Genomic DNA, 27,490 nt, shown 5'->3' with positions numbered 1-27,490 from the left:
CTCAATACATCTAAAATATTTGGGAATTAAAATAGCATCCAAAAAGTTTTGTTTAACACAAAAGATAGTGGAAGAACAGAGGAACAAAAAAGAAATGAGCTAGGTAGAAAACAAATAGCACAATAGTAGGTATAAATCAACTGTATCAATAATTACATTAAACAGGAATGAGCTGAACACTCCACTCAAAAGGCAGAGGTGGAATGGATAAAAACAAACAAACAAACAAACCCTAAAAACAAGATCTTTCTGTCTACAAAAGAAATACTTAGAATTCAAAGATAGAATTACGTGAATATAAAAGGATGGAAAAAAATGCCTGCCTATGGTAATCATAATAGAGTTGGAGTGGCTAGCTTTACATGAGATGAAATAGGTCTCAATACAAAGATTATTACAAGGGATGGTTTTGTTCATAACATTTCATAATGATAAAAGGTCAATACATCTGAAAGATATAATCATTATAAATACATACTAATAACAACAGAGCCCAAAAATGAAGCAAAAACTGACAGAATTTAAGGAGAAATAGAAAATACAACAGCCATAGTTGGAGATTTAGTTACTCCTGTCTCAGCAATTGATAAAAGCAGAGAGAAAATGAATAAGGATATAGACCTTGAAGAACACCATTGACCAAAAGGATCTGACATTTATTTTTTTTTAATTTACATCCTCTTAAAGTCCTCATTTGAGTGAAGTCACATGGTATTTGTCTTTCTCTGACTAATTTCACTTAGCATAATACCCTCTAGTTCCATCCACGGAGTTGCAAATGGCAAGATTTCATTCTTTCTGATTGCCCAGTAATACTCCATTGTATATACATACCACATCTTCTTTATCCATTCATCCATTGATGGACATTTGGGCTCTTTCCACACTTTGGCTATTGTTGATAGTGCTGCTATAAACATGGGGGTGCATGTGTCCCTTCAAAACAGCACACCTGTATCCCTTGGATAAATACCTAGTAGTGCAATTGCTGGATCATAGGGTAGTTCTATTTTTAATTTTTTGAGGAACCTCCATACTGTTTTCCAGAGTGGCTGCACCAGTTTGCATTCCCACCAGCAGTACAAAAGAGAAGGGATCTGACATTTAAAGAATACTCTCCACATGGCAGCAGCAAAATACTTTATTTCCACCATGAAACAATATTCAGGATAGACTATACGGCATTCCCTAAAGCAAGTCTTCAAAACATTAAAAGGTTTGAAATAACACAAAGTGCTTTTTATCATAACAGAAATAAATTAGAAATATAAAGTAGAAAGGTATTTGAAAATCCCCAAAGATTTGGAAAATAAACCACAGACTTCCAAATAACTGAGGGTCAAAGAAGAACTCCCAAGGGAAATTGTACAATACTTTAAACTGAGTAAAAATAACAATACAATATATCAAAAAAGAAGGAGTTGTAGCTAAAGCAATGCTTAGAAGGAAATATAGGTCATAAAATGCTTAAATAGTTAAAGATGAAAAATCTAAATCAAAACGTACCTTCTACCTTGACAAGCAAGAAGGCAGAAATCAAACTTAGAGTAGATAGAAGGAAATAATAAAGATCAGAGCAGAAACCAATGGAACAGAAACAGAAAAACATTAGAAAATATCAGTGGAACCCAAAACTGGTTCTTGGTTAAGACCCATAAAATTGGTACGTGTAAGTACACACCTTACAGGAATTAAAAGGATTATAAGGAAACATAAACAACTTTATATGCCTACAAATTTAACAGTTAGAAGAAATGGATAAATTCCTAGAACGACACAAATTACCAAAACTGACTTGAAAAGTAGTGGAAAACCTGAAGAGACCTATGCAAAATAAGGAAATTAGTGACTGAAAACAAGAGAGGAGGGAAATTGAAGTGGAGAGTTTACAAAGTTCTCTATTATTTGAATCTTTTACAGTGAGGAGGTAGTCCTGAATTGTTTGTGTGATAATAAAAAGGTCTGTTTCTGCTAGCTGAGGTCGTTGTACATTTCAGCCTAAGCAAACTCATAGGACATTGACCCAGCACCAAATGTATTTAGTTTTTAAACAAACAGGATGCAGTGCAGCACACAGAACAGCAAGCCGTGGTCTTGTACCTCCCAGGCATGGCTTGCAACGTTCCTCACATGATGCTTAGAGAAAACGCATGGTCATAAGAAATGCAGCTCAAAGTGTGCACACTACCACAGCTCAGGGAAGCATTCGCTCTGGATCCTTTAAGCTTTTATTCCTGGTAAGGCAGCCTGCTCTCTCAGGTGTGTACCACCAGCTCCATTTCTCTGCGTCAGCTCTGTCTCATAAATACCAATTACTGATTACTTGGTCAAAACAGCGCGGTATGATTTGGTCCTGTACCTATTCCTTGGCCAGATTATTTTTTAATACAGATATGCTCTAGTTAAATTCTTAAAATTGTTTCAGTTAATATTGCAAGGAGGATGGCACATGGGTCAGATCTTCAGACTTTCCTTGAGACTAAAGGAAACGAATGTCAAAGAAACAGCTGTTTACTCCTTTGAAAAGTCTGGACGGATATCACTCAGAGATAAATAACAGATACGTGATAAGATTATAAGTGAATTATTTTCTTTTTTAATGTATTTTTGTTTTTGTGATTTTACAATGAGGAGTAATTCATTTTATATTCAGAAAAGTAAAGCTGTTTCCAAAAAATACATTTGTATAAACAAAACCATATGTCTTTCAATTAGGGACATGAACAGTTGGTGCAAATGGTAAATATTTTCATATTTGCCATTGTTGAAATGACAAAGAATTTCATTGACATGTGGCAGTCTTAAAAATTGCATTTTCACTTTAGTAACTCTGATTTTTTAAAAAAATTATGTCTTTAAAAAATTCCAAATAAACTTTAAAACTAAAATAGAGTACATGTTTTGAGTACATTTAATTTCCTATTTTGTTTTTGAAGCACGTTGGGTTCTCCAGGAAGGAGGCTCTGAGACGGACATTAGCATGGAGGAGGTTTACTAGCAGAAGATAAGAGGGGAAAGCTGGCTCGGGAAGAGGGAAAGGTCAAGTTGCAATGTGATCTCCACTGAAGCTTTAGCTGGCCTCTAGCTCTGAAGAACAGAAGACCTTCCAGTGGTGTTCCGAGTCTGGGAAGAACCGAGGGGAGAGAGGGAAAGAGGTAAGAGAATGGGGTAGGGGGGGCATGAAGGGGCGGAGGAGTCAGTAGGGCCTCTATAGTCTCATGATGATGGCCCCAGGGAAGGGGGTGAGTCCGTGGTGAGGTGACTGTCTTCAGTCAGAGCGATACCTAAAGGGAGTTGATAGCTTGAGGCCTGTCTTCTAGCAGTCTTCCTAGCAGCGGGTGAGCAGTACTTTATTCCTGAAGGGAAATGTGGGCAGTATATTAGAGTGTGCATTACAATTTGTAAATGATGAATGAGTTACACCAAGTGTGTTTTCTAACACAGTCTATATAGCAGACCTTATTAGTTGCCTAGCCAAGATCCAACTTCCCCCTTGCGGTCTCATTTGTTTGAAGCAATGATGTGCCAAGGCCAGGTGAAATAACACGCATGTCTAAACCAATTCTAAGAATCCTGTTCGCTGCTTTCGTAGAGCTTCCACCTGCTCTCCCACGCTCTGCAACAGTTACATGTGGTCAAATAGCTTGATGTTAATAAGATAATGAGACTCAAGGCAGGGTCTGCTACAAGAATTCTGAAAAATCTGGTTTTTTTCCTTGTTAAAAGGCAAGGATGAAGCTGATATCCCCTTGCTACCTCCCGATTCCCTCTTTCTTTTCTTGTACGCAGCTGTGGTACTTGTAGCGGCAGAAGTTAGCTTGCACCTGAGAGAAAAAGGTCAAGAGAATTTTTATGAGTTTGTTCTGACGTTTGTGAGCCCCTGAATAAAGCCACAAACCTACTTCTGCTCTTTCTTGCTCTTTAAGGAAAATAACCCCTCATTGTTTAAGTAGCTACAATGGTATTCTGTCATTGGTAACACAGCGTAATCTAAACTGAGTTATAAGATAGGATGATGACTCTACTGAAAATATATAATTGATATATCTAAAGTATGTATGTGTGTGTGTTTACCACATCATGGTATGTTTTCAACAAGTTTGAAGACACCAAATACAGTATTTTCTTTCTGGGATTTCATACTGAATATTACCATGAAAGATATTAATTATTAGCCTTCAGATGTTCTGCCACAGGGGTGCCTGGGTGGCTCAGTCGCTTCAGCGTCAGACTTCAGCTCAGGTCATGATCTCACGGTTCGTGAGCTCCAGCCCTGTGTTGGGCTCTGTGCTGACAGCTCAGGGCCCGGAGCCTGCTTCCGATTCTATATGCCTCTCTCTCTGCCCCTCCCCTGCTTGTGCTCACTCTCTCTCTCAAAAATAAATAAATAAAACATTAATTTTAAAAAAGTTATTCTGCCATAAGTCTATTTCAAAGTTTATGCTTCTTAGACATATTTGACCAAAAAACACCCATTAAAACTTCACCTACTACTGTGGATTGGATTAGGAGACAAGTAGCATGTGTTCTGACCCCATGGTTCATTACCCTGTTCCCTATTTCTGTGCTTATTTTCTGCAGTAGTATTCCTAGGAGCACCCAGTTCAAATTGAACTGAGCAAAAGCGGTAAAACATGGTTACTTTTTTTTTCCCCTTATGCCTATGACTGGATTAATCGAGCAAACAGACTAGCTCTGAAATATTGACACGTTGAACTGTGTTTTAGGATGTGGTCAAAGCTTAGCAGAGAAACACGTGTAGCAGCACATTTGTAGGTCACAACTAGCCTGCAAACTTTGTTTGCTGGTCACAATTAACATCCTGTGTCTCTGTACACTATTTTTATCTGCCTGCAATCAGTCCCCTTTCACTCCCCGGTAGGCTTGCTTATTGCAGAAACAGACATGATGTGGAGACACTCAACTTACTGAAGAAGGAGGTCGTCGTCTATTTTGGCACAGGAAGTAATGGTTGTGGCCACTTCAACAAATGTCCTGAGTTACATTTGCTCATGCAGCTTCTCACCCCGGCCCCTCTAGAAGGGGCTGTGGGACACTCCCTCTAGAGTCACTCTAGTGGGAATGACTGGGAACTGGCCTTGCTTCTCTTTGACCTAAATGGTACATCTTTTCTTGTAGTGATTCAGTCATCCTTCAGAAGAATCCTTCTTCTGTCTCACAGACACGTCAAACTACATGTTCCTGAAACTGAACTTTTGATTCCTTCTCCATCTGCCACATTTTGATAACAGCGCTATCATCACCCGGAAACCTAGAACTCATCCTTGGCAGACCTTGGCATGTCTCTTACCCTCACATCCAATCTATTTTCATATCCTGACTTGAGAAGAATTATTAATTCATTAATTAATTATTAATTCATCTTTCTGCTGCCCCCTATAGACGGAGCATCATGATCTCTTGCCTAGACCGCTGCCTGTCCACTTCTACACTGATGACTCTTATGATCTATTGCCCATACATCATCCAGAATAACATTTAAAAAATTGAATTAGACCAAGTCACTCCCTGCTTCATGGGAGCTCTCAATGGCTTTATATTGCCCTCTGAATAAAATTGCAAATCCTTACTATGCCCTCAAGCCCCACACTGTCTGGACTGTGCACAGAGTTCCAAGTTCAACGTAACATTTTGCCTCTTGCTCTATAGAGCAGAGCAAATTACAACCCACAGGGCAATCTCCCCATCACTTGTTTTTCCAAATAAAGTTTTGTTAGCACACAGCCATACTCCCTTGTTTATAGACATCTATGGCTGCTTTTGTGTTGCAAAGCAGAGTCGAGTACTTTCCACAGAGAACATATGGTCTGAAAAGCCTAAAATAGTCACTGTTAGACCCATGAGAGAAAAAAATGTGCCAACCCTCCTCTAGAGCCTCACTAGCCTTTTTTTTTTTTTTTTACCCCCTTGATCAAGATAAGCTCCTTATTACCTCCAGCCTTTGCACTGCTTGGAGAGGGTAAAATGTTTCCTTATAAAGCTTCTTTTATCTCCTCCTCAGTGGCTCAGCTCAAATTTAAATATTCAGAACAGCCTTCCTTTAGAACTCTAGCTGAAGTAGGACACTCATCTCCCCAGGTACACTCTACTCTATTATATCCTATTTCCTGTGCAACACATTAGAATGGAAATTATTTTGCTTATGTTTTTGTTTATGGTCTACTTTCCTCCACAAGTCTCTAGGCTCCAGGAAGTCAGGCCCCATGTCCGTCTTCTTCAGCGCTGCTTCCCCAGTATCTAGAGAGTGATTGCACATAGGAAGTGCTCTGCAAATACCTGTTGATTTTAAAAAGTAACCATTATAACCAGCAGTCCTGAATGACATTCCGTCATTTAGTTGGATATCCGGTATAAATTTCCCACAGGAAATACATGCTTTTCCTTTTACTTCAAAACAGCCTAGAATGCAGGAGAGGATAACAACAAATATTATGATTGCTGTTCCTAGAGGTAGCTCAGTTGCTCTTTGTATTCATTCATTCATGCATTTATTCATTCAACAAATATAGATTGCCATCTGTGGGAAGTGTGGGGCAAGACATGATTTAACAGGCTTGCCTATTAAGCACAAGTATGATTTTCATTGTCTTAATTTGACTAAGAGATTTCAAAAGTCAAAGGAACACCATTCGGAGATTTCCCCAACCCACTACCCTACGCATCCAGAACCACTGCCTCAAAGACTCAGCAAGAATTTTGCTGTTAACCCCAGGATGAGAGTCGTCAGTTTTGGTCTTACAAGTCCCAGTGGAAACTGCTCTGTAGAACTCAGCATGGATGCATAGATGTGGCTGAATAATTCTGTAAGCTGGGATAAAGTAACTGGTGTTTCCTTTAGTGATTTTGTGCCTGGTTAGCTATGGAGAGGGAGGAGCAGTTTGAGATGGAAGGCTTTTCTGGAGACAGGTGATATTGGGTTTGGATGTGGCTCTGTAGTAGAGAGCTGTGGGCAGTGTAGTCACCTGGGTATTTGTGGAGGTAGACAAAATGTCATCTGATAGCTAAGGATGGGGGGGGGGGGGAAGCAAAAGCTTCATTTTTCTACGTTATAACAATTGTTCCATCTCCCACTGCCAATCATTTAATCTCTTCTCTTTAGCTATGGCCAACAGCTTGCAGGTCTTACTTATTTATCTTTGTATTCCTCAAAGTGCCCAGCTCAAAGATTTCACACTATTCTCTTACGTATTTGCTACATTGAATAGCAAGTATACTTTGAGAGAAGGGATTTTCCCTATGATTTCATCTACAGCGAATACTCCAAAAGAGCTTGCATGGTTTTCACTCGAGTGGGGTTGGTGTTCCATCCTACCAGACCCATTCAGTTTCTGAAACTCTTTGTGAACTGTATGTGTAAGTACATTTGCAACAGCAGTATTGAAAGATAGGCCTCAGATCTTTTGGTGTTATGAGATAAAGCTGCCTGATAATTGCCATCTTGCTTGGAAATGGCAAAGGATGGGTTTCAGGATGATTAGCAAGCTGTAATCTCATTAACCTGCCCTTGAAATCAGTTTTACTACAAGCTGCAAGATGGATTTCCTGTGGGAAACCACCACTCTGCCCCTCACCCTCCTCTTGCCACCACTGAGTCTTAACTGGCATCATTTCCAAGAAAGCTCTACAAAGTTAGCAAACAACAACACTAATGATGATGATTTTTAAGCATCTACATTTCTAGACAAAAAGAGGAGAGAAGGAAGGAGCATATAAGTGTTATGTGTACAGTTACTATTCATTTAGTCTTATTGAAGTGCTTTGCATACATTGGTACAAACTCTTTCCACTTTAGCCTGTTCTCACTATAGAAAGACTTAAATTTTTAAAAAGGCTCTTTTGCCTATTTTCATTTAAATACTTGAGAGCCACCCCTTGCTAAGTGTTCTAGTAAATATTCACACACGTTGTTCCTGTTTGTCATCATTCTTCTATCAGTGAAGACTTTTATTAGAAATATCAAAACAAATTGCTAGCAATCAATAATTCTACAATAAGCTCAATATTGCCCCATTATTAATAAAAGCAAAACTATTTGCGTGAAAGAGATCACAGCATAGGGATATCACTTTGCTCATAATCCATGTCCTCATTTGATATCAAAAAGTTGCCAGACTGAAGCACTTAGAACCATCCAGACAATATAAAAGGCTAACAAATCATTTGGAGAATTGTGGCTAAGGGTAAATATTGGCATTTCACAGCTGTTTTAGAACGTATTTTCCACGTATTTGAACAACACTGAATTATGTCCAAAAGAAAAATGAGAAAATAGTTTTAGGTAAGCAAATGTAGATAAACTTTTTAAAATTAAACAGCTGTATTAATAGCTCAATGTCAGCTGAGCTATCACGTGGTTAGAGGAAATCAATACTGTTTCTCCCTTACAGGTGAACGCACAAACTCATTGTCTAACAAAACCTTGTGAGGCAAAGTCTCCAACTTATTTAGTGACTCTATTAGTATAAAAAGAACCTGGATTTGTAGGAAAGGATAAATATTATAGAAGTTGTATATAAAGGCCTTTAAATTGTATTGTGTAAACTTCTTAGGGCACAGACTATTTCTCTTGTATTTTTGTGGTTCTCCATAATGCCTGAAACAGTTCCATTAACATGGGAGCTGCCCAGTGTTCATTTGCTAACAGAATGGATTTAGTGCTAAATCAAAGTACTAAACCTAGACAGTCCTAAATTATACAGTGACTTATTGTCTTACATTTAAATGTTATAATGGACTTCATTTTGTTACATACTTTTGAATTTTATCTTTCCTGAAATTCAGATGTATAGAAATGGGTAAATTAGTATCAGTTCTTGGTGAACAATAAGCAGATTTTATGGAAGACTGGTTTTTGAATTATATATATATTTAGCCCAACAAGCTAAAGAGATGCTGTGATCTTTTTTTAAAAATATTTTCTCTAATGTTTATTTATTTTTTAGAGAGAGAGAGAGAGAGAGCACACGAGTGAGCGAGCATGAGCGGGAGAGGGGCAGAGAGAGACAGAGGAAGCTGACTCCAGGCTCTGAGCTGTCAGCACAGAGCCTGACATGGTCGGAGCTGTAAGATCATGACCTGAGCCGAAGTCAACCAACTTAGCCACCTAGGCGCCCTGAGATGCTGTGATCTTTAAGATGCACATTTTAGAGCAACTCCTTTTTTTTTTTAAATTCAAGAGTATTTTATTTTTAACTTTAATTTTACATTTAACGCTTTTGCTTTGTTTCTCACTCAAATAACTTATTATATGCCTATTTTTTGTAAACTTAATTTTTGAAGACTTTTAGATTTATAGAAGTAGGACAAAAATAGCACAGAGACTTTTCACATGCCTCACACCCAGATTCCCCTATAGTCCTACATTACACTGGTACCTTTGTCACAATTATAAGTGCCTTCATGGTTTATCTTTCTCCAACTCTTACCCTGATCTATTGGTGTCTTTATATTTGAAATGATTTCTCCTAGACCACATATAGTTGGGTATTGCTTCTTAGTCTACCCTGACAGTCTCTGTCTTTTTGTGAGTGCCTTTAAACCAATCACTTTTAAAGTGATTATTGAGATATACGGATTAATATCAGCCAATTTTGGAGCTGTTTCCTATTAATTGCCAGAGATTTCTATTTCTGCCTTCAGTGCTTCAAATTGAGTGTTTTGTAAGTATTTTCAATTTCACTCCTCTCTTAGCATGCCAGTTATACTTTTTAAAAATAAATGTATTGTTTACCCTGGAGTTTGTAATATACATTTTTAACTAAATCTGCCTTTATTTTTTTTCAATATATGAAATTTATTGTCAAATTGGTTTCCATACAACACCCAGTGCTCATTCCAAAAGGTGCCCTCCTCAATACCCATCACCCACCCTCCCCTCCCTCCCACCCCCCATCAACCCTCAGTTTGTTCTCAGTTTAAATCTGCCTTTAAAAGAACTATTCCACTTCATGTGTAGTGCAGGAAACTTAGAACAAGAATGTTCCCAGTTCCCCTTTCTCACCCCTTGTGACATTACTGTCATCCATTTATTTCCCCATAGTGTTATAAATACCCAATACATTATTACTATCATTGTTCTAAATACTTATGTTTTAGATCAATTAAGAATAAAAAAATATTTTGGGCACTGGGTGGCTCAGTAAGTCAAGCATCCAACTCTTGATTTAACAGCTCAAGTCATGGTCTCACAGTTTGTAGAATAGAGCCCCATATCAGGCTCTGCACTGACAGCAACATGGAGCCTACTTGGGATTCTCTCTCTTTCTCTCTTTGCCCCTCTCTCTCTCTCAAAATAAATAAACATTTAAAAGAAGAATAAAAATATACTGTATTTTACCTTGGACTACCACTCTTGTGTCTGGGCTGTCCACTCTTCACACACTCACATACACTTACTGCCCTCCTCACCAGTCTTTTTGAGCAGGAGTGAAAATGAGTGGCTTCTGATGTAGGTGAATTAAATAACACTTTTTCTCAGCCCACATGATTCAACCAAAAATGATAAGGAGACATATTTATTTAAGAGTAAAGATAAAGTATAACCAACTACCTTCCCTCCCATTTTCCCACCTCTCCTCTCATGGTAGAATGGTTTCATTGTTTCCTTTAGGAGAACATACAACTCACTGGGCATCCAGGAAATGTTTTTTATTCCTTCTCTAAAACGCTTCCTTTCTTTATGTAAATCCAAGTTTCTGACTCATATGGTTTTCCTTCTGCCTGGAAAAAAGTCTCTTCACATTCCTTGCACAGTAGGTCTGCTGGTGATGAATTTACCACATATTTGTCTGAGAAAGTCTTCATTTCTCCTTCACTTTTAAAGTATAATTTCACCACATATAGAATTCCAGGTTGAAGGCTTTTTTTTCAACACTTTCAGTATTTCATTATATTTTCCTCTGGCTTGCCTGTTTTCTGACAAGTCTACTGTCATTCTCATCTTTGTTCTTCCATAGGTAAGGTGGGTTTTTGTTTGCTTTCTTCCTCCCGGCTCCTTTTAAGATTTTCAAGTTGAGGGTGCCTGGGTGCTCAGTTGGTTGAGTGACCGACTTCAGCTCAGGTCATGATCTCACGGTTTGTGAGTTCAAGCCCCACGTCCGGCTCTGTGCTGACAGCTCAGAGCCTGGAGCCTGCTTTGGATTCTGTGTCTCCCTCTCTGTCTGCCCCTCCTCCACTCATGCTCTGTCTCTCTCTGTCTCAAATAAACATTAAAAAAAAAATTAAAAAAAAAAAGATTTTCAAGTTGTCTTTGGTTCTCTGCAGTCTGACTACCATATAGCTAGGTGTAGTTCTTGATATTTATCATGCTTTGTGTTCTCTGGGCTTCCTGAATTTGTGACTTGGTGTCTGTCATTAATTTTGGAAACTTCTCCATGACATTATTTCAAATATTCGATTCCTTCTTCTCTTTCTTCTTGTCTTACAGTTCTTTAACATTCTGTTTCATTTTCTTCCATATTCTCTTTACATACATTTCATCTTGGGAATTTTCTAGTAACCTGTCTTCAGGCACACCGATTGTTTATTCAGCTATGTCAAGTTTTTCTAGCATTTTCTGTTGATTCTTAGAATTTCCATCCTCTGTTTAAATTATCCATCCATCTGTTCTTGCATGTTGTCTACATTATCCATTAAAACTTTTAACGTATTCACCATAATTATTTTATAATTTTCTAATAATTCCAACATCTTTGTCATATTTGAATCTGGTTCTGATGATTTGTCTTTTTAGGCTGTTTTTTTTTTCCCTTGGCTTTTGTCATGTCTTTTTGAAAGCCAGATGTATTGTATTGGGAAATAGAAACTCAGCTAAATAAGCCTTCAGTGTGAGGATTTATGTGAACTCGACTAGGAGTTGGGCGTTATTTAATGTTTTCTGTAGCTGACAGAGCATCCGATTTCTCTAGTGTCCCCACTTTCTGTCTCCCATGTTGACTCCAGCTTCCCTAAGTACTCCACTTCCAATGGAATCTGCATCTCCTAGGTCTTTCAGCTGTAATCTACTGCCGTTCTTTTGGAGCCCTGTTGGTGTGGTGGTAAGGTGTTGATGAGGGGCATTCTATAACCCTCCAATTAAGTCTCAGCCTTTCAGTGAGCTGCATCTCTGGCTTGTGACTTTCACAAGTGATTCTTCTTGTATAGCTCTCCCCACCCAAGCCCCTGCCACCTTCCTTAGGTGAGGCAGGGGGGCTAGATGGGACTGGAGTGAGAGGAATGTCTTTCTGCCAGAGTTCTGGAACCGGTTTTGCTAAAGGTTTTTGTTTTGTTTTGTTTTTTGGTTTTGTCCCCATGAAAAGTAGACTTTTGTTAGGAGGAAGATTCTAGACAGGTGTATTTCACGCAAATTATTCTTCTACTCTCCTTGCCAAAGCCAAAAGGGTTATCTTTCTCCGATCTTTACTATGAGAACATGTTGGGGTCCCTGGATGTAAAGTACACAAAAGTGTGTTTAGGAGTACCCACTAAAACTCAGACCATCAGGAGTTACTCGCTCTCATATTAATCCATAGTCAACTTCTAGCAATCCATTAAAACTACCATTTAAATATTTCTATCACTTTATGCCATTAGTGGCCTCTACTCTAGGTAAGCAAATTTTACCATGACGCTGGATTTACCCTTCTCCAGATTTCAGGGCAGTGTTTTGTACTGTAAACTCAGTTCACCGATGGCTCCAAGAAAAGGTGTTGATTTTCTTGGCAGCTTGGAGTAATGTGACCTCCAAGCTCTTTAAATGTTGAAGCTGAAACCTGAATTTAACTTTCACTGCCTGTCTTTGGCAGATGAAAGTTTCATACTTAAATCTTAAAATATTTGTGCTGTTTTTCTTGACAATACATCAACAGCCATTGATTTAGATTTTTATCACCAGCAATAAAAAGGCCACAGAACCATTTTACATCTCATGCTGTATGTTTTACATCTACAGGGCTTCCTTTCATTTGCTGAAAATGCCTGGTTTTATGTCCTTCAGCCACAAATCTTAAATGTACAAATGGACATAAATTATATCAGATAGCTTTTTTAAATGTATGTATATATGGTTTTCTAATGTTATATTCTTTACCTTTTATTGTATAATGCATATTCAAAAGAGTGTACAAAGCACACATGTACAATTTAGAGAATGATTATAAAATCATTACCCTTGTAGTGACCCACATTAAGAAATATAATATTGCTAGTTTAAAGCTTCCAATATATTGCTAAATAGCAATAGAAATAATGTTCTATTACTTGTTCATAAGTTGCCTTGTTCCTGACTTTACTGGGAAAGCCTCTAGAGTTTCTCCATTAAATAAAATTATTACTATAAGTACCAAAGTATATGCTTTTCATCATTTTTACTATTTTGTTGAGAGTTTTTATCAGCAGTGGATGTCCATCTTTTTTTTTTCCAAAGATCTTTCAATATGTTTGGAGATAGTGAAATGATTTTTCCCTCTGATCTATTAATATGGTAAATTAACAAATTCCTTAATATTGAGTGATGCTTATATTCTGGAGATAAGTCATACTTGGTCATGATGCCTTTTTCTTTTAATATGCTGATAAATAGAATGAATTGGCCTTTTAGAGAGGTAATTAAGTAAAATGAGGAATTGAGGAAAATGAGGTCATATGAATGGCCCCTAATCCAATATGACTGGTGTCTTTATGAGAAGAGATTAGGACAGAGACATACACTGAAGGGACACTATGTAAAGACAGGAAGAGGACAGCCGTTTGCAAACTAAGGGGTGGGGTGGGGCTCAGAAGAAATCAGCTGTGCCAACACCTTGACCTCTAGCTCCAAAAATGTGATGAAATAAATTTCTGTTGTTTAAGCCCCCCAGACTGACACGTTGTTTCAGAAGCCCTAGACACTGGTACATGACAGTGTTCACTTCAGTGCTTGTAAACAAGGTCAGGAAAATCACTGTGGGGTGATGACCAGGATTCTGAAGAACAAGGATTTCAGGCAACTGGTAACAGAAATTTGGATGTGTACATTTTTATGGAGAAGTCAATTTCCTGTGTCATATGATGGGCTAACGGAGTTGCTCATTTTTTATCCATCAATCATTCTCTTTTAATCCTTCAAAGAAATACTTTTCAGCCAAGAAGGATGACTAATGATAGTACCATTTTTAAATCCAACCCTGTAAATGAAGTAAGAGTTCCAAATAATCCATTTTCTCTATTGTCAAAATTCTTATGTAACTGTTCAATGCTTTCCGGTTTGAATTTGTTTTGTCTTATGCCCCTATACCTTTGCAGTGCACTGAAGTTATGTATTGAAGGTTCGGCTTTGAAAAATCATCTGCTGAATAAGCTAAATTTGTGAGTGACTACTTATCCCTAAAGTGAGAAATAAATTCATGTACCTTTCCTACTTTTACCCTTTGCCATGATGACTTTTTAGTTCACTAATGAAGAAAAAAATACCAATTCATCCTTCAGTTTAAAAACTCCAATCATCAACTTTTCCTGGCCAAGAAAACATATATCTTTGTGAAAAAATACTTTAAAAAATTCACATGTAAGTCTTTTAAATTTATGATTTTTATACCTCTGTAGAACATAGAAAGGCAGACTTTGAGGCAAAGTATGTTGCTTCCACATTCGGGATTCTCAGTAGCCATGTGAACATCCACTTGGGGAGTTTTGCCCCTTATATATTTAACTCCAACTTTCCTCACATCTGCAAGTATGTTCCACCCAACAGCAAGCTCAATGAATCTCCTGCTGAAATTTTCATCCATTATTTTATCAAGTACGTTATAAATTAACCTGACTTCAGATGGTACTGGTATAAATGTAGTGAACAAAAACAATAGAGTGACCATACCATCACTGTCTGTATTGTCATCCAGCCGAATGGTGAAGGCTCAAGTTAAACTTTGTCTCTCAGCTACTTGTTCGAATCCAGCCTTATCTATAGCACAGTGCCTTATCAGATTTATACTCTTATACAAGGTCCACCTTGCAAAGTAATCCCAAAACTGATGTTAAGGGAAAATGTCGGGCAATTTTATTCTCTTGTTTGTGCATTTTACGGTATGACTCCTCATCAAGGTTTCTTGTTTTCTTTTTAGTTTCAAAATGTAGGTATTTTAGTAATGAACAAATGATTAATTCATGAGCTTTCACATATTAATCCTTTCTTAAGGATTCTAAGGATTTTGTGTTTTGAATTACCTCCTAAGTACTCCTTGGCTCTAAATAAATGGATGATATTAATGGTATTGATAGAGGGACAATGGGACTACAGTTGTGTTCATTTAGGGGAAGTATCAAGAGTTGGGGAAGAGAGGAGTTTGGGAGGATTGAATGCAGAAAGAGAGAGACCCGAAGGGAGAAGATACTTTGGGTTAAAGATGTAGAGGAGAGAGTGACAGTGAAAGATTTTTAAAGATGCTTGCTTTGCTTTCAAATAGACTTTTCTAAAGGGTGCCTCGGTGGTTCAGTCAGTTGAGTGACTGACTCTTGATTTTGGCTCTGGTTATGATCTTGAGGTTTGTGAGATCAAACCCCGAGGTGGGCTCTGCGCTGACAAGTGTGGAGCCTGCTTGGGATGCTCTCTGCCCCTCACCAACTCACACTGTCTCTGTCTCTCAAAATAAATAAATAAAGTTAAAAAATGGCCTTTAAAAAAATAAAGTAAAATAGTCTTTCCCTCTTACATGGTCCACTGAGAGACTGATTAAATTATTAAATCTTTTAAATTACCTTTTAGCTGTCAAAGACAGACAATGTGGGCTTCAGGATCGGATCGATTTATACTGGATTGATTTTTAAATATCACCTCAGAAGGGACCACTTCATGCTATTATTTCTTAGGGCTTTTTCCATACAAGAATGGAAAATGACAAGGAACAAATTCCTCCCAAGGATATGATTTGGCTATGGCTGGTTCTTCACCAGCTTGTTTCCCTTTGACTACATCAAACTACCAACTCCTTACCATTGCATGAGGTGGTTCCATTAGACTTTGTTTCTGAAAAGCCTTCCCAGAGCAAGTTAGGAAGAATTCATCACCTGTAGGCCCTCCAAATACTTCTTAGATGAATCAATTAATTTAAATTTATACACATTTCCCTTTTGCTCTCACGCTCCCCTGTTCATTTTCTTTTTGTTTTATACGAGTTTCTTGGTAGAATTTTTCATGAGAATTCCCATCTGTCACCACCATTATAGAATCGGGAGGTGCGTAGGTAAAGGGGGTGCTCATACCTGGGGGCTGAGTGAGACATGGAGCAGATTATGTAAACAAGTATATTGCCTGCTCACAGTGACAAGTTGCTTCTCAGAGGCCTTTCCAAAACCAGTGTGCTGAATGTGGCTAGTAAGTCTTCTGGAGACATTCCCCCAACCCTATTCCAGTTTCATAGTGACCGGGTGACAGGAAGGATCTAAGCCTAGCACCTAGACAGACAGACCACTCTCTGCTCCATTGTCTCAGGGGGCAGCAGTCCCCCCGCTGTTGGGTCAGCTGACTCTCAGCTGCACAGGACAGCTCCCAGAAAGCGAGTGTGGGTGGGAGCACCTCAAACCACACAGGCACATGAGGTGGAGGCTGTCTGCGCCCACGCACCTGAGTGGTTGTCTGGAAGCTGTATTTTAGTCAGTAGGGGAATAACACTATGTTTTGTGGCTGGGCCTGTATTTACCCTCTCCTTGTCAACCTCACTCTTGAAATGTCTTGAACCCCCTATGTTCTCCACTCAGTTGCTTTTAACTTTGCTCTCTGATACCATTTCCTTCACAGATGGGAAGTGATAGAGCACTTCAGGTAAGTGTACTATTTTTTTTAAGTAATCTTTACACCCAACATGGGGCTTGAACTTACAACCCCGAGCAAGAGTTGCATGCTCTACTGACTGAGCCAGCCAGGCACTCCCAAGTATATTTTAAGAGCAATTAAATCATCTCCATAAAATGGTTCTGCTATGGGATCAAAGGGCTAGCCACTGAGAAGACCGTCTTCTCCCCAGTTGTGCCTCAGCTGTGTTAATGAATCTTCACAGATGAGAGAATGTTCTTATTGCTGTCCCTGCTCTACACTGATAAAGGGGGTTCTACCTTCATTGCCATACTATTCTTCAACAGTTGTTCTCTGAGCACCCATAGCCACCCTGAATTGGGGTAAATACTGGGAATACAAAGATAAGATTGCTGCTGCCTTTATAATCTATCAGAAAGCAGATGTGGAAATAATCAGTTATACCCGAAAGCACAATGAAATAAGCCCAGGACAAAGGTATATGTAAGATGTTGTGCTTAATCCTTGTGACAAGAAGATCCCACTGAGAAACTAGTATTTGAGGAAGGACTTAAAAATGAGTTGATGGAGGGGCACCTGGGTAGCTCAGTTGGTTAAGCATCCAACCCTTGATTTTTGCTCTGGGCACAATCTCATGGTTCATGAGTTCAAGCCTCACATGAGGCTCTGCTTTATTGGGCTCTGCACTGTCTGAGTGCAGTGTCTGCTTGGAATTCTGTCTCTCTCCCTCTCTCTCTGCCCCTCCCCCACTTGTGTGCACTCTCTCTTTCTCAGAATAAAGAAAAATTAAGAAACTTCTAAAAAATCAAAAAATGAGGGGCACCTGGATGGCTCAGTCAGTTAAGCCTCCAACTTCAGCTCAGGTCATGATCTCACAGTTCATGAGTTGGAACCCCACATTGGGCTCTGTGCTAAAAGCTCAGAGCCTGGAGCCTACCTCAAATTCTGCGTCTCCCTCTCTCTCTGGCCCTCCCCCTGCTCACAATCTGTCTGTCTCTCAAAAACAAATAAACATTTAAAAAACATGGTATATTTTTATGCTAGGTTAATCGCTATGTAAAACTTTCATCACTATTTTATCTTCTTGATGGATTGCATTTTTATGAATATAACTTAAATTAGCCATCTTTGTTTGGTTTAGTATTTTCGGCTTAAAATTCCACTTTGTCTAATTTATTAAATTACTTCCATTAAATGAAGTAACTGAATATTTAATAATTGGATCCTAGTCTTCTGCCTGGGCCTTGAGGAATAATGTGATGAGAAGTGAGCCCAATCTTTGCTCTGATCCTTGAGAGTGTTGTTCAGTGAAGACGTGGTTTTGTTGATTAGGAACTAGGGAAATAGAAGATGGGGAAACCTGTAAAAGTCCTGAGTCCTGGATATATACCAGAGCCAATACAATTAATGACATTCACTTCTCTTTCATGCTTCTTTGAAACCCAAACCCACTTCTCTACCTCTCCAGAAGTTAGGAGATATCAGGCCCTGTAGAGTTGAGCTGTGGGCGAGGATAAACCATTAACACTTCCTGAATGCCCGGTGAGCTGCATGTTCTCCCAAAGGAAATAATGTTCCTTCAGTGAAACCATTCTACCATGAGACCAGAGGTGGGAAAATGGAAGAGAAGGTGGTTGGTTACACTTTATCTTTGTTCTTAAATACATATGCCTCCTTATCATTTTTGGTTAAATCACATGGGCTAAGAAGAAGTATTATTTAATTCAACTACATCAGAAGCCACTCATTTTCACTCCTGCCCAAAAGGACTGGTGAGGAAGACAATAAGATACTGACAGACTGAGTATATGAGGAGTGGACAGCCCAGACACAAGAGTGGTACTTGAAGGGGCCCAAAATAAGAGACTGGAGACTCCACAAAGCGCACACAGAGAAAGAGGCAGTGTTAAACATCTGCCAGGCCCAAGGAGGACAAAGCTTTCTTAGAGCAGTTCTAGATGTCAACATTCTGTACCCCTTCTCCTTTCTCTCTACCTGCACTACTACTCTGGGGGGGTGGTTAGGTATATAGCTGCTAGCAGGCAGAAGCCAAGTAGAGGAGAAGATACAGAAGGTAGAAAAGAACTATTCCCAAAGAACTGTGCTTAAGAGCTGTATCCAGAGCTGAGGAGTCTTATCCTCCCTTGAATTTGATATCATGACAAGATCTGGATTGGGAGCTGATGGGACATGGGAGTAATTATATTTTGCTTGTGAGAATGATGTGAATTGTGTCGAGATAGAAGACTGTGACAAATTGTATTTTCCAAAGATGGATATAATAAAATCTGTCTTCCTACTATCCACTTCTTCTTTGCTCTGTTTAATCAGCATGTTCTTCTGTGTTGTGACCTTGCCATTTACCATAAGTTTCCACCTTCTTGAATCTGGTTTGACCTCAGTGACTTATTTGATTATAATAGGAAGTGGTGGAAGTGATCTTATGCATGTTCAAGACTAGTCATAGGAAGCCTTGCAGCTTCCTCCTGAGCCTCTTAGAATACTTTCTCCTGTAAAACTCTATTTCTAAATCCAGCTACCATGCTGAGAAAAGGGCAAGCTCATGAAGAAGAACATGCAGTGTTGCAGTTAACAGCTCCATCTAAGCTCCCAGTCAATGGCCAGCAATGCAAGCAAGCCCTATTGAGAACCTAGCCCAGTTCAATCTTTGATGCCAACATCTGGCTGCAATTGCATGAGCAACCCCAAATGAGAGCCATATAGCTGAACCCATACAGCATATTGAGCCATGAAAGATGATAATAAAGGTAGCTTATATTCTCTGGTAGGCCTAGTACTGACTTTGTGGCCCAACAGACAATGAAACTGTCACAAATTTAATCTGCTTTTTTCTTCCTTTTCTGAGCATACAGGTGCCAAAAATAAAAATGTTTGTTCTTTATCTATCCCTTTCCTCCCACCTTCCTTTCTTAGAAACTTGATTTCTGCCATTCAAAGATTGTTTTAACTATCTGTGGTTTCTACTTACCTTTAGATTCTTGCTTAATTTCCCTGTTTCTAAGAATTCATTGAAGAAAGATGTTTGTTTTAATAAACTCTTCCATCATGTAGCTTTGCAAAACTCAAGAATTGAGCCCCACAAACTCACTTTTCAGTAGTATAGGTATAAAGGGAGAATACTTAGCTAAAATCTGAGTGAATCTGTCCTCATATTTTATGTCCTGAATATCAAGAATTTAGAGAAGCCTTACAATTGAGAAATTGTAAAATTCAAAATTTTCAATATATATAAGCAATTGTTGCATGTCAGCATTGGTTTTACTGAAAAAAAAAAACAACTGAGAAAAGTGGGATGAAGATTAAAATTTTTCATTCAGCAAATATCGTAAAGGGTATTTTCCATTTTGCCTTAGACTCCCGGTCAATCCACAATCAATCATGGCTGAATCCCTGGTAAAGATTCAGTCCATTCACACAATTTCTGGTGACATTTTATAATGAGCAACACACAAGCCTAATTTGATGAGAAGGATGCTTCCCTGACAAAAATGAAATATATTGATAAATTGAACATTTCACCCACTTCTTAAAAAAATCATCTGGGCAAAGTGTTCAGTCTCATTTAGTGAGTTATGTGATGAACAAGTTATGTGCAGTTTCCCAAATGTAGGGTGAGGTTTAAACAGCAGATGGAAAAATTGAAAAAAAAAAAAAAAAAAAGGAACAACTGATTTAGGGAATGACACCAGAGACTAAGGTGTAACGTCAAAGCAAGTGCTTTCATGAGGAAATACAAAAAGACTATACTGAAGTGTTCTCATGAAGACATATGAAAAAACTTGGTTCCTTAAACTTCCCAAGAAATATTCTATGAGTAGAAATTACTTAAGTTGAATTACTGCCTCCTAACCACATTCATAATGTATAATGTCCACTATTTTTTGATAGAATAACCACAAACATAAAATTTAATCAATTATAAATGATATACTTATGCATATACCATTAATCATTTGTGGATTTAATTTAATATAGAATACTGTAGTAGTTGCCTCACCCTTAATCTTACTCAAAAATCCCTTCATTTTTGTAGTAAAAAGTATAGAAATTAGGTGGTTTTGAAAATCTTCTTTGAAGAGCTGCTGATTAGCATTTTTGGATAATAGAAAGCATATGAATTTTGCAACAAAATCTGGTTGGATAGATTTCATGGGGGGGGGGGGGTAAATCACAGAGATTTTGAAACTAAGTTCCCTCATTTAAAAAATGAGAATGAGGCCTATCTACTATGAAAAATTAATTGAAGTGCATAACATGCTCCAAGTTGTAAATCACCAACCCCCTTTACTCATCTGGGTTAGATGTCTGTCTCTCTGTGCCCTTTTTCAGTACCCTGCAACCAACTCATTGTATAGTATCCCACTTGTCTGATGAGTTATCAACTCATGTAACTTATGGGTAGGGGCAGTGTCTTGCCTGACATTGTGTGTCCAGTGCCTGAGCCAAACAAGACTCTCAGCTAATGAATGAATGAATGAATGAATGAATGAAGCATTCAAGGCTGGCTCACTTTTCTCTGAATTTATGTATTGTGTATTAAACAGTACAGGTATTACAGAATATTTCCATCATCACAGACAGTTAGTAACCAAACCTAGTTTTGGATGAAGAAATGATTTTTTTTACAGGAACAGTGCAAGAATTACATGTTCTATTTGTTTAAATATGTTACAATTATCTTCTGAGAATGCTGTCCACCTATCTTAATGTGATTTACTTAAATACTTCACAGTATGCAAATATTACGTGTTTATCATAAGTAATAATAAATCATCTTTGTGGTGAGTTAGAGAGGCTTTCTATGTTTATAAAGAGTGATGTGACCAAACCAAGATCTTCTAGAATAAGTTGACTTGTGGTACAAACATAGTGGTAAATGTGACCGAGTGCTGAGGAAGCTCCAGCTGATCCAAAAACTCTATTTGTGAATAATTTTAAATCAAGAGGAAAATTGGCCTATATCCTTTTTTTTCAAAATTCTGTGATTTCGTAAATTGTTAATTGTTTTAATAACAATCCTCAAGGGGACTGTGTGATATTCAGCTAAGTGAGAGATGCAGAAATGGTGATGTCCCAGTTATGGAAAGAGATTCCAAAATATTTTGGAGGGGGGGGAAGAGACAGACACTGAACTTTATATTCAAATGTTGTGCTAATGGTAATTCCTTTGAAGCAGTCAGAAAAGGCTTTCACACAGATGAAAGCATATGAGATCACTTGAAACTAATCTGGAATCTCTTGTAGTTTCTGAGGCTATTGCTTCCAGAGTAGATTCTCTAACCCCCATCTCTTTTTCAGTACCTATATCTCAACACAAGACCTGCCCTGGTTGAAATTTGGAAGACAATAGTTATTGAGCATAAATAGTTCATTATTTTATTTTCTAAGACTTGAAATAGCAAAGAAAGAATATGTATATCAGCAAATAAAACATTCTTCTAATTAGTTCCCACCTCAAGCAATGTTGTTCCCCTTTTGATATGCAGTTTGTCTGCTATTTTCACTGTTCTACTTCTGCATTCAAAATAAACTTTTATATAATTTCATTAAAGGAGGGAACCAGAAACGTGGTGGAGTAGGAGGATCCTGAGTTCACCTCATCCCATGCACACACCAAGGCAACAGCTACACCTGTACAACTTACTCTGAAAATGACCTGAAGACTAGCAGAAAACACCTTCTACAGCTAGTCATAGAGAGAATGCCACATCGAAAAGGGTAGGAGGTGTGGAGATGTTGTTGGGAACCAAACCCTGGGTGTGACTAATCACAAACAGAAGGGACATTGAAAGCATAGAGGAGTGAGGGGATCATACCCCACACTGGATACCACCCAACCTAGGGACCTGCACTGGGAAGACAAGTCCCCATAAACCTGGCTCTGAAAACCAGTAGAGCTTAACTCCAGGAGCTTTCAGCAGGACTTAACTCTGGGAGAGCAGGAGGATGATAAGAAAACCCAGTTCCTGCCCTTTAAAGAGCCAGCATACCAAATAGCTAAGCCCACGACACAGCACATAAGTAGCAGTTTGAAAAGCACCTGGCATATATGTATATAGTGAGCTATTGAGTAATCTTAGAATGTGTGCTGGAGGGACAGGGATCTGCAGGAGATTTCTCCAGGAGCAAAAGTGCTGGCAGGTGCCATTTCCCCCTCCCTCAGCCCAGATAGCCAAACACTAGCAGGAGCCAGCACTAACAATCTCCACCTATCTTGCTAGCATCATGTGCCCTGCCCCCACATGATGTACCCACACCACCCAACCCACCCACCTCTTCAAGCATCCCACCAAAGCAGCTCCTGTTCCACCACACCTGGCAGACATCCCTGACTGGGACCAGCACCACTCCAAAGTAACTCCTGCCCCAAGTGAAAGGGAGATAACACACACACCAATGCATCTATAGTTCCCACAGCTGGGCCTCTTAACTGGCTGTGCAGGGAGCAAGGCCTGCCCTTCAATGCACATAAAACTGTAGCACAGAGGCTAATTCAGACAGCAAGGCTGACTGCTAGCCCTGCCCACCAACCTGCAACCAGCTGCAGCCACTCTTCTCAACAATGCAGAGAGAAAACCCTGCCCAGTGTGCCCACAGCAGGCAAAGCAGTCACAGCTCAGCCACAACAGGAAGACACACACAGTTCACAGAGGGAACACCCTGTAGTACCTGGTCCTGGTGACCAGGGGGATTGCACTACAGGGTACCACATGACTTCTTCTACATAAGACCATTATTTATTTTCAAGATCAGGAGACATAGCTGACTTGCCTAATACATAGAAACAAACACAGAGAGTTAGAAAAAATGAGGAGACAGAGGAATATGTTCCAAATGAAAGAATAAAACAAAATCACAGTAAAAAAGCTAAATGAAACAGAGATAAGCAATATTCCTGATAAAGGGTTCAAAGTAATGGTCATAAAAATACTCACTAAACTTGAGGAAAGAATAGATAGACTCAATGAGTACCTCAGCAAAGACATAGAAAACATAAAAAAGAGCAGCCAGAGCTGAAGAATTCAATAGCTGAAATGAAAAAACTATACTGAGAGCAAATCAACAGATTAGAAAATGTGAAAGAATGGATCAGCAATTGGAAGACAGGGTAATCGAAAGCAACCAAGCTGAACAGCAAAAAGAAAAAAAAAAAGAATAATAAAAAATGAGAATAGGTTAAGGGAACTCTGTAACATCATCAAGCACAAAACATTCACATTATAGGGATCCCAGAAGGAGAAAAGAGAGAAGGGGGAAGAAACTTACTTGAAGAAATAATACTGAAAATTTCCCTAATCTGAAGAAGGAAACAGACACACAGATCCCAGGAATCACAGAGAGCTCCTAACAAGATTAACCCAAGGAGGTCAGTACCAACACACATAATAATCAAAATGGCAAAAAATAATAATAGAGTTTTAAAATCATCAAAAGGAAACAGTTAAATGCAAGGGGAATCCCATAAGGTTGTCAGCTAATTTTTCAGGAAAAACTTCACAGGCCAGAAGAGAGTGGCAGGGTATATTCAAAGTACTGAAAAGAAAAAAAAAACCCTACAGTCCAGGATATTCTATCCAGCAAGGTTGTCATTCAAAACTGAAGGAGAGATAAAGAGTTTTCCAAACAAACAGAAGTTAAAGGATTTTATTACCATGAAACGAGCCTTACAAAAAAAAAAAAAGTTAAAGTGAATTATTTAAGTGCAAAGAAAGGGCCAAACTAAAAGTAAGAAAATTATAAAAGGAAAAAATTCACAAATCAAATTAAACATGTAGTAAAGGTAGTAGATTAATCACTGATAAAGCCAGTGTATTTAGAATGTAAAAGTAATAAAATCAATTATATCTACAAAATTAGTCAAGAGATACACAAAATGAAAATATGTAAAATATTACATCATATACATAAAACATGGAGAAGGGAGTAAAAATTTAGTGCTTTTAGTATGTATTCAAATTTAAGTGACCATGAGCTTAATATAGACTGCTATACACATAGGATATTATGTATGAAACCAGTGGTGAGCACAAATCAAAAACCTGTAATAGATACACAAAAATAGAGAAAGAAATTCAAGTATAACACTAAAGAAAGCCATCAAACCACAAGTGAAGAGAGCAAGTGAAGAAGAAAGGAAGAGAGAAGCCCTAGAAAAAACAACCAGAAAACAATAAATAAAATGGCAATAAGTATATACCTATCAATGATGATTTTAAATGTAAATGGACTACATGTTCTAGTCAAAAGAAATAGGATGACTGGTTAAAAAAAGAAGAGTTATCTATACACTGCCTACAAGAGACTTGCTTCAGACCTAAATACACACACAGACAAAAAGTAAAATAATGGAAAAAGATATTCCATGCAAATGGAAGCAAAAAAAAAAAAAAAAGCTACAGTAGCAATAATTATATCAGACAAAATAGATTTTAAAACAAAGACTATAACAAGAGACAAAGGGCACTATATAATGATAAAGAGATCAATCCAAAAAGAGGATATAACAATTGTAAATACCTATGCAACATAACAGCACCTAAATATATGCAGCAAATATTAACAGACATAAAGATAGAAATAGATCAAATATATATCAATATATTGATATTGGAATTCTTATCCAAAATAAAGAACTTATACAACTCAATACCAAAAGAAACAGTCATATAAGAACCTAAACAGACATTTTTCCAAAGAAGACATACAAGTGGCCAAAAGACACAAGCAAAGATGTTTAACATCACTCATCATCAAGGAAATACAAATCAAAACCACAATGACATACTTCCTCACACTGGTGAGAATGGATAGTATCAAAAAGGTAAGAAAGAGGGGTGCCTGAGTGGCTCAATCAAGCGTCCAGCTCTTGATTTCAGCTCAGGTCATGATCTCACTGTCATGAGTTCAAGCCCCACATTGGACTCTGCACTGACGGTGTGGAGCCTGCTTGGGATTCTCTCTCCTCCTCTCTCTCTGTCCCTCCCCACTTACTCTCTCTTTCTCTCTCAAAATAAATAAACTTTAAAAAATCATAAGAAATAACAGGTATTGGCAAAGATATATAGAAAAAAGCAAACTGTGTACTGTTGGTGGGAATGTAAAATGGTGCGGCCACTGTGAAAAGCAGTATGTAGTTTGTTTAAAAATTGAATTCTGGGTATTTACCCAAGAAAACAAAAACGCTAATTTGAAAAGATATATGTACCCCTATGTTTATTGCATTATCATGTATAATAGCTAAGATACTGGAGTCCATGGTTAGAAGAATGGATAAAGAAGACACAGCTGTGTGTGTGTGGGGTGTGTGTGTGTGTGTGTGTGTGTGTGTGTGTGTGTAATGGAATATTAGTCATAAAAAGGATGAGATATTACCACTTGTCAGAACGTGGATGGGCCTGGAGGGTATTATGCTAAGTGAAATAAGAGAAAGACAAATACCATAGGATTTCACTTATATATGGAATCTAAGAAACAAAACAAATGAATAAGCCAAAAAAGCAGAATCAGACCCACAGATACAGAGAACAAACTGGTTGTTGTTATAGGGGAGGGGGTTGGGGATGGGCATATGGGTTAAGGGGCGTGGAAGGTACAGACTTCCAGTGATGAAATGAGTAAGTCACAGGATGAAAGGTACAGCACAGGGAATATAGTCAATGATATAGTAATAGTGTTATATGGTGACAGGTTGTAACTACACTTGTGGTGAACATAACATATAGAGCTGTTGAATCACTATGTTATACACTTGAAACTAATGTAACATTGTGTGTCAACTCTACTTCAGTAAAAAAAGGACCCCTTTTTTAAAAAAATTTATGTTTATCTTTGAGAGAGAGACAGAGAGCAAGCTGTGAAGAGGCAGAGAGAGAGGGAGACACAGAATCCAAAGCAGGCCCCAGGCTCTGAGCTGTCAGCACAGAGCCGGACCCGGGGCTTAAACTCAGACTGAGATCATGACATGAGCCAAAGTTGGATGTTTAACTGAGCCACCCAGGTGTCCCAAAAAGGGCCCCCCCTTTTTTTTTTAATTTTTTTTTAACGTTTATTTATTTTTGAGACAGAGAGAGACAGAGCATGAACGGGGGAGGGGCAGAGAGAGAGGGAGACACAGAATCAGAAGCAGGCTCCAAGCTCTGAGCCATCAGCCCAGAGCCCGACGCGGGGCTCGAACTCACGGACTGTGAGATCGTGACCTGAGCTGAAGTCGGACGCTTAACCGACTGAGCCACCCAGGCACCCCAAAGGGCCCCTTTTAAATATCCTTTACACTTCCAAGATAGTTGTCATATTTTCCAGTACCCATTAAGAAACACTTTTCATATTTATTAATCAAAATAAATATTTATTGAGTGAATATTATTAAGGGCCCAGGATCTGGGCCACCAATAAAATAAACATATTCTCTGCTCTCATGGGGATTATAGTCTAGTGGAGGAGGAAAACATTAAACAACGATTCATAGAAATAACTGTATATTTACCACTTGTTGAAGGTTAAGATGAAAACAGAAAAATCTCCCCTGTGGAAGTGACATTTATGTGACTTGAAGGTGAGTAGAACAGAATCTGACTGGGAAGGTAAGTGCAAAGGCCCCTCCCACAGGGAGGCTTCCAAACTTATGTGGGCCTAGTTGGGGGGCGGGGTTGGGAAATAATTTGATGGAACTAGCTTTTACCTGCA

The 27,490-nt window shown here is 38.4% G+C and overlaps 1 non-coding gene across 2 annotated transcripts in view; it reads left to right on the top strand.

Moving 5' to 3' along the window:
• The first annotated feature begins 2,061 nt into the window (after positions 1 to 2,061).
• The window catches only part of LOC132684315 (uncharacterized), a 30,500-nt gene continuing 5,071 nt past the window's right edge, over positions 2,062 to 27,490 (top strand). Inside the window, exons 1-4 of one of the 2 annotated variants that reach the window (XR_013557904.2) lie at positions 2,062 to 2,237; positions 2,937 to 3,155; positions 22,360 to 22,525; positions 27,303 to 27,359. This is a non-coding gene — a transcript (uncharacterized LOC132684315). Of the gene's footprint in view, positions 2,260 to 2,936; positions 3,156 to 22,359; positions 22,526 to 27,302; positions 27,360 to 27,490 lie in introns of both variants that reach the window. The other variant, XR_013557903.2, reaches the window with a different exon arrangement.

This window comes from Panthera onca, chromosome C2 (genome assembly GCF_046562875.1).
Source record: "Panthera onca isolate mPanOnc1 chromosome C2, mPanOnc1 haplotype 2, whole genome shotgun sequence".
NCBI classification, from domain to species: domain Eukaryota; kingdom Metazoa; phylum Chordata; class Mammalia; order Carnivora; family Felidae; genus Panthera; species Panthera onca.
This window is presented reverse-complemented; position numbering and strand designations above follow the sequence as displayed.